We start from the raw sequence: 8641 nt of genomic DNA on the forward strand, positions 1-8641 counted from the left end.
TAGGAAAATGTGAAATATTCCAAATTTTAATATTTTATAGTTGTACCTAAATTTTTTTTAACAAATATATCCTAAACTTTAAATTTTAATATAATTGAACCTCACTTTTAATTGCCTCATTCACTATTAATAGAGGTGCCAAGTCAATACTTCTAATCCTCTAAATTGATCCTAATTAAACTTAATTTATAATAAAACAAACAAAATAAAATTAATTTCCAACAAAATCACACCACTCTCACAAAGAACACAGGTTTATTTTTTACCTCCCATTCCTTAGCCACTAGCTCCCTTCAACCTCCACGCCTCATAAAGCCATTCCACACCAATTTCTTACACCCACTCGCTCCACCATTGCCAACCAACACTCTTATTCCTCCTTTACTGTATCAGAGCATACAACATCTTTTTCAACAATCCTTTATCACCTCGACAAGCTATCACCTTTGCCCATCCCAACTCTGCCCTACTCAACATCACTCCCATTAATATCCCCTCTTAACAATCAATTAGACCCACCTTGATGGCCCTAAAACATGAACCTATTAATTCATCAATTAGGGTTTATTTTATTGCAAATTACGTTTAATTAGTTTTAATTTGGAGGATTAAAAATACTGACCCAATATCTCTATTAAATTTAACGAGACAATTAATGGTAGAGTTCAATTGCAGTGAATTTCAAAATTCACGGTATATTTGCTAAAAAATAATTTAGAATACAATTGTAAAAAATAGGTAAAGTTTGAATTTTTTTTTTTGACATTTTCACCGCTAGAATTAATAGGGAGTAAATGGCAGCGGTATAATTATAAAAAGTTAATAATTCAGGTATTTTTGTTGAAAAAAAAGTTTAAGAGTACAATTATAAATAACCTCAAAGTTAAGGATTTTTTAGACATTATCCCTTTAAGTTATTAGGTGTTAAGTTTGGTTGTACCTTGAATATTAAGTTCGGTTGTGCCTTGAATTGCACATCGTGTTAGCCCCCCTGCCAATGATAAATCCATATTCCCATAGTTCAATTTCAATCACAAGACAAATGTAGCTTGTTTAATGAGAATCAACTAAGGTTTGTTCAGATAATTGAAAGGAAAACTGCATTTCAAATAACTGCAAAATTTTGTAATGGAAGATAAAAATAGAGCCGCAGTGTCATTTTCCTTTTCCTACTTTTGTCCAATAAAACAGCACAAAGATGCTTTTGGTACAAATGTGAACGTTAAAAAACACCAGGAACTACAACAGGCCCGAGGCAAATCAAGAAGATGCAAAATGCCTCAGATATCTATCCATTGCGTAAAATTTCAATATAAGTTTAATAAGAAGAAATATGAATATAACATTAACAAGATCATCCATTGGACAAGATGTGAACCAGATAAGGAGTCTGTATGTGAGGTACGAAGTTCAATAGAAAATCTACAGTTTCCCACTGATGGATCAACAGTTGTGATCAAACCCAACCCACCGAAATCACAGCTATCTGCTCTTTGATCATGCTGCTGATAATAGCTATTAAATGCATATGATATATTCCCAGGCCAGCTGATATTGAAACAGGATCCACCAGGTGACAGTGCAGTGCAATCAGCAACTGAACATGCATCCATGGCATTGGTACTTGCATTAGACAAGTCTTTATTATTGTTTACAACACACCACTTTGAAGAAAGATATACTACATTCTTCGCATTCTCTGGTTTCTTCAAACCTTGGCCAAAATCAATACGATATTTGGCCTGACCATCGAAAGTAAACAATCCCCAATGTCTCTCAAAATTTCCTGTGGCTATGCTCCTTTGATCCTCATCTAAAAGACTAAATATGTATGTCTCCATTGGTGGATTCCGAGGCCTGAGTGGGGTTCCTGATTTGCTATGAAGATGGTCCATCAAGCCTTTCATGAAGGTCTCTGCAATGGATGAAGTAGCATTGGCTGCTCCATCTGTAGGCCACCCAATCTTTGAAACAACAATATTCATTTCAGGAAATCCAACAACTGATAATGCAGTAACCAGGTATCATAGCTTAGGTCAAAGCTGTTTTTATAGGTTCTGTGGCTATCATTATGAGGGTGTGCAGCTTCTTTGAAGAGAGAGAAATCAAGGGAAATGTTTTTGTTTTTATTGAAGGTAATAAATGGGGAGATGGTAAAAAAGAAAGGTGAGTGATGCTTTCTGAGAAATGTGAGGAGTTCAATCATGGTTTTATTAAGATCGGGCCTGAAGTGTCCTTTGGAGGGCAGGCCAGACTCTGACTGGATGGTGTCATAACTGCATGGAACCACAACCTTCACCTCGCTTGCCAAATTTGCTCTTGTTAAAGCTGTTTGGACGTTGATGGCTGCCCCAATGACAAAGGGATGGAACTGCTCACTGTAACTTAGGTGAAATGGCTCATCTCCAATAGCAACATACCTGTGTACAGTTCAGTTATAAGTACATAGAAATGAAATAATACTCTCAGTCTTTCACACATAAATAGTACAGAATTTTGTAAGAACAATATGGCAGAAAAATAACTAAAAGTTATTATGGTGCTTTTGATGCATTTTTAGTACGCATCTGTATTGACTGCTGGTAGCATATGGGCAAGATGTCAGGTCCTTTTGCCTCCTTTCTCTTTTTGCTGGTTTATAGAGTACTGTATTTGATTTCAATGTGTGTTGGGATACTTAGGACACTCTGTTTTAGGTGCTTAGGTATTTACGTAGTAGGTACTCATTTTTTATGTTTGTCTGCATTCAGCAGCTTTAACTCTGTACCCAGCTAGTCCATAATAAATCAGGACATTGTAAGTCGTATTCTGATAAACAAAAACACAGCAAGACCATAGTTACCTGGAATGTGATACTCCCAAGTTATGGTACGGGTGCCTGGTACGCGGTACCCCACTAAACGAAATATAGGATTCGTAAGAGGTAATCTTAATCGGTATGCTAATTCGTTTAGTTGATACGTCAATTCGATTTAAGATATACTAATTATATTTATTTAATAAATAACTTATTTTTTAATTTTATTTAACATATTATATTTATAAATTAAAATATTAATTTAATATGATAATTTTTTAATATAATAAATTAAAATATTAATTTAATATAATAATTTTTTAATATAATATACATTTTTATAAAATTCAAAGTTATTTATTTATTTTTTTAAGAAAAGTTATTTAATTATTATTATATTAAAATAATATGATTTTAAATAATTAATATAACAAATAGTTAATAATGATTATTTATCTAAATAATTTAAATTTTTTTTCAAAAAAATATTCATTTGCACTCCAAAAATCAGGAATATACTGCCACCTAACATACCCAACCCACTAACAAGTCTTCCACCTACAAAATTTAGTCTTTCAAAACGTATCTCCTTTTTCCTTCTTCTTCTTCTTCTTCTTCTTCTTCTTCTTCTTCTTCGTTTCTACGACTTTTCTTCTTCTTCTTCTTGTGCCTATTGCTTACACATGTGCATGCCTTTTGATTTTTCTTCTTTCTTTCTCTTTTCCTTCCTTTCTTCTATTTATTCTCGCTGGAACCTCCATTTTGGAGAACCAGATCGCGTCCCCTAGCGTTTTGGAACGCAGATGACTCGCGATTTGGAACTCACGAACCAGATTGCGGTTCCCAGGGGGTTTGAGCAAATCTGGTAACTATGAGCAAGACACAGGAGATCTTTGTGCCATTGTAACAAAAAAAAAAAACTTACTGTTTTGTGCTCTTTCTAAATCTATATACTGCTACTTCTGTCCTACCTGATCAAGCAGGGGTATGGACATGACAGGACACCAAACCAACATGTCAACTTAACAAATGTTGAAAAAATTACCGCACGACAAAGAAGGTATATACATGTCTTGTTGATACCAAAAAGGTCAGTTTAGAAGAAATAGAAACAGAAGAAGATGGGGACAAACAGAGGAAAGATGAGAGAGAATAGAGAGAATTAGAAATGGAAAATGATTAGAATCTTGATATTTCTTGGATTGATCCTTTCCAGCTAATGGACTGTTATTTATACACTATTTGATGACAGGAATAACTGCTCCCGCCACTTTACCTGCCCTTTTGACTTCTCTAACTAATTCTCAGCAACACAATACAGCTTTCCACCCTTATTCTATCAACTATTACTTTCCTGCATTCTTCAATCTTAGCCTTCTCCTTAAACCTGGTTCTCCTATATACTTTCATATATAAGAAACTAAAGATAAATCATAATCTGAGTTGCTCTATTTTAAGATGCAAAAATCATAGACTGTCATTTTAAGATGCAAAAATCATAGACCGTCACCATTTACTGACATAACATTATAATTCAAGTACTATAAGTTATGCTATCTATTCAGCAAGTTTTGGGAAATAGAAAGGAAGCATATCAATTTGCAATGTCTATATATGGGGCAAGCATTACAATTATCATCTTTATTTCCCAAGAACAAAAGTATACCAACAACCAGTTCGAAATTAAAATAAAAAGTTCCACATGAAAGACCAATTGGATGCAACTTCATAAACATCCTTGTCTTGACTTCTTGCTGATTAGCTACCCATTAATTATTGAACAAAACACCCTCCAAAACTGGCTTATTACATGAAGATATTAGTATCTTTATTGTGTCCTGCCATATCCGAATAATAATAATAATAATAATAATAATAATAATAATAATAATAATAATAATAATAATAGTCGGCATGTTAGACACGTGCCTGACAAGGCCAAAGCTGCAAAATATGTGTCCATCCATCTTATATCAATTATAAAATAAATTATACACAAATGTGAATGTAAAGACAACACAGAACCATATATATATATATATATATATACAAACAAAAGGCACAGGAGCAGATACACAAGGCTTGAACATATGATCTTGACCTCAAAATGAATTACTTCATAAACATGACGCCAAAATGATAATTTGACTCATTGTTGTCTTCAGTTTTTATTTAATTATTTAGAAAGGGGTTAAGGGGAGCTAAACATGGAGTCTATTATCTTTTTTTTGTTTTAATTTTAAACCAAGATTAACTTTTATTATTTGAAGAATTGAAATACAAATACTTGGTTGCTGGAATGGAAATTACACAAAGACCATAGGCACAAAAAGATGACACAAGATTGAAAATGCACTGCACTTTCTTATATCTCAGCAATGAAGGAAATATGCATCAACCCATAACAATGGCACATAGTATAACCAAAATTATCTGGTATTAATTGTTAAACCTTAAGTGCTATAAATTCAACAAGTTAGACCTGACTAGATTTTGGAACCTATAAGAAGCAAAGGGACAACATTGAAAAGAATTCTCTACTTGGCATTGTCTTATTAAATACTGCCAGTGCATCACAAATGACCATTGATCATTATAATTATAATTATTATTAGTAATTACTCCCTTTGCGAATTTCCATGTATAAATATATAATTTCATCCCATTCTCACATCAGTTTCATAGCAAGCCGTTCATAATGATCATTTCCAAACACGCATCAAAGATTATTTCTTACATTTGCCTACCCCAAGTTGTTCACATACAGAGAATTTCATCTACCACAAAAAGATGTATTCTACAAAGTACCTTTAAATCCTCGAAGGCAATTCCAACTCAGCAATTCACACATTCCACCAAAATCAAACCAATAAATAAATAAGCAATTTGCACTTCCCATCCAAACCCTAACGTTAAAATGATATATCTTTTGATTAAATACACGCATTTCCAATTCCAAGCACAATCAATGATCCACAAATTGAAAACCATTAGGTAACTAAACCCAGAAGAAAAAGAAAGGAAAATTAGCTAAGAGAACATACTCAATTCGAACTCCACTGCTACCGCTGGAGAAGTAGCGGGTGACATTATCATGGACCCAGCTCTCCGCAGCTTTCTTGGAAGAGTTGAAACTTTTAAGCATGGCATTGGGAATGCCCACAGTGACACCAATGTTGGAGCCGGAGAGAGCTTGAAGCACAAGTGGGTCAGCATCGAAGAGCTTCACTTTGGAGATGTTGTTGGATTTCAAGAGCTCCACAACCTTTGGTGGCGGGAGAGGATGCGAGGTCGTCGTTCCCCAGTTCACACCTATAGCCACAACCGTGGAGCCGAGGGTGCATACCGTGGCCAAGAAGAGGAAAAGGAAACGGAAACTTGGAAGCATTTGGCCTGGAGGACGTGAAATGCGCTAGGAAAACCTGAAGAGAGAGAGAGAGAGAGAGAGAGAGAGAGAGAGAGAGTCTCAGGTAAAGCTAGCGGGCACCATAAGTGACTGTGAGTGGGAAAACTTTGGATTCGTCTGGCGAAGTAAAGCATATTTGTTTGTTGAAATTTTTCGGGACCAGCATACAGCCCTCAGCCTCAGGCATCCAACAATGCTATTTATTGACCTTGACCAAATTTAAAAAATGTCCATTTAATTAAAATAAATAAAATGGGAAAAAAAATCAAATATTCACAAAATTCTTTGTAAGGGACGAGTGAAAAACATATGCTTTGAAGAATAAAATTTGAAATAAATTGAATAAATATTAAAAAAAATACCTTAATTTTATTGATAAACGCAAACTTTTAAAAAGTAGGGGAAATTTTAAGAGAAAGTAGCTAAACATACAAACTCAATCCTATGAAGGAAGAGATAGGTTTATAGACTATGGACTTAGAAACATTTAAAAGTTCAAAATCTTATCATAAAATTTATTACAAGAAATAAACTACAACTTATAAGGAAATGAAATTATTACAAGAAAATAAACCATAACTTACAAGAAAACTAAATACTATTACTACAAAAAGATGGCTATTGGATCAAAAAGCATAAACATTTGCATAACTAAAAATTTTAATTATTTTTAATTGTGAATAATAAAATTGAATCTTTCTGATTAGGTACAATTTTATCCAAATGGCTAAATTGAATTACAGTAAATTATAATAAAATTTTGTTTGATTAACAAAATAATATATTGATTTAAAATATATGATAATTAAAATCTCAAGGATTATATTATAATTTATTATTAATTTTTGTAAATTTAATTTAACCCTTTATCTAAAATTACACCTAATTGAGAAGGTTTGACTTTATTGTTTACTATTAAAAGTTTTGGCTATAAATATAAATTCGAGCAAATGTTTGGACTTTTTCATCCAATAAGCCTTTATATTTTGATATATTGATTAACCAATGTTAAAAAAAAGGGATAAAAACTATATTAGTGGCCTCTTTTGCCCCATCCGCGTGGAGGAGGCCTCCTCCTCCTTCTACACGATAGTAGGTCTCCCTCTCCCCATCGGGATGGTTTGTAAATATTGTTTTGTTGGTGTTAGGTTACAAATCTAAGCTTCATTGAGAGGGATGTGCATGTATTGATCTACTTGGCTGTGTCTTCCCAGTATCACCTCTCCAGCTAGCCTTAAGTTATGGGTTGTTTTGGTGAGCAAAGGTCTCTATTTTGCTATGATGGTACTAGGTTTTCTTTGTTTTACAAATCTAGGCATTGGATCTAAGGAGGGTATAGTTTAGTTTGATTGATAATCACTTTGGAGTCTTTCCCCACATTGGCAATGGCTGACTCTCAATAGTCAAAGAAGCTAAAGAGCTCTACATTGCCCCTCTGTCTTTTGGATCTCCAGCAACCCCATGGCTCCTTGCACAATCTGTTGTTCTTTAAGGCTCAATCTTCCATTCACCTTTATCTAGGGTTGTTTTTGATTCCGTTGGTCTTGCATGGATCTCCTAATCTTCTTAGTTTCCGAAGATGGCCACTGAGCTCAGCGACGATGTTTCCTTTAGCAGGCAGCTGTCTCCTTTCTTGGTAGTGTCAACCATAGCTAGGGTTAGATTTTGGTTGGGCCTTGTGTGTTCTAGATTCTTGGGCCTTTTTTCTCTTTGGGTTAAGGATTTAGAACTGTACATGGCTTTGGGTCTTCATTAGGTGTTTGCCTGCTGGTTCAGGATTGATCTAGCATATGTATTTAGCCCTAACCATGTAATGATCCTTTTCTAATGAATGCCTATATCTTTCGGGAGAAAAAAATTATAGTTTGTATATTATTAAAATATATTTTTATTTTTAATTTTACAGTCAATTTAAAATTTTAAATTTTTATTCATTCTCAACTTATCTAAAATAAAACCATATTTTTAGAGTTAATATAATATTTTATGAATATTTAAAACTATTTAATTATTTATTTGATTTATCATACTAAAATTTATGCAATTATTATTGTTTTCCTAAAAAATTAATAATACCATCTTTACTTGCATTACTTTAAAATTAGGTTTTAGTTGATTTCTAAGTAGTTCACATCCAATTTATATTAATTTCTTTGATTTTATTTTAATATAAGTACAAAAACTAATAATAAATATCATTTAACTTTATTTTAAATTTTTAGTTAATTTAAAATTTTTATTCTCAATTTATTTAAAATAAAATTATACTTTTAGAGATAGTCTAATACTTTTATAATAGTCTAATACTTTTATAAATATTTAAAATTCCTTCATTATTTATTTGATTTATGCTATTAAAATTTGTATGATAATAATAATTATTATTAAAAAATTAATAATATTATTTTTTTACTTGCATTACTTTTTAATGCAATTTT

At 32.6% G+C, this 8641-nt stretch overlaps 1 pseudogene; it reads right to left on the reverse strand.

Moving 5' to 3' along the window:
* Positions 1-1103: 1103 nt before the first annotated feature.
* On the reverse strand, positions 1104-6383 carry LOC131171449 (glucan endo-1,3-beta-glucosidase 9-like; annotated as a pseudogene).
* Positions 6384-8641: the final 2258 nt, after the last annotated feature.

Source organism: Hevea brasiliensis, chromosome 12 (genome assembly GCF_030052815.1).
Source record: "Hevea brasiliensis isolate MT/VB/25A 57/8 chromosome 12, ASM3005281v1, whole genome shotgun sequence".
Lineage (NCBI taxonomy): Eukaryota > Viridiplantae > Streptophyta > Magnoliopsida > Malpighiales > Euphorbiaceae > Hevea > Hevea brasiliensis.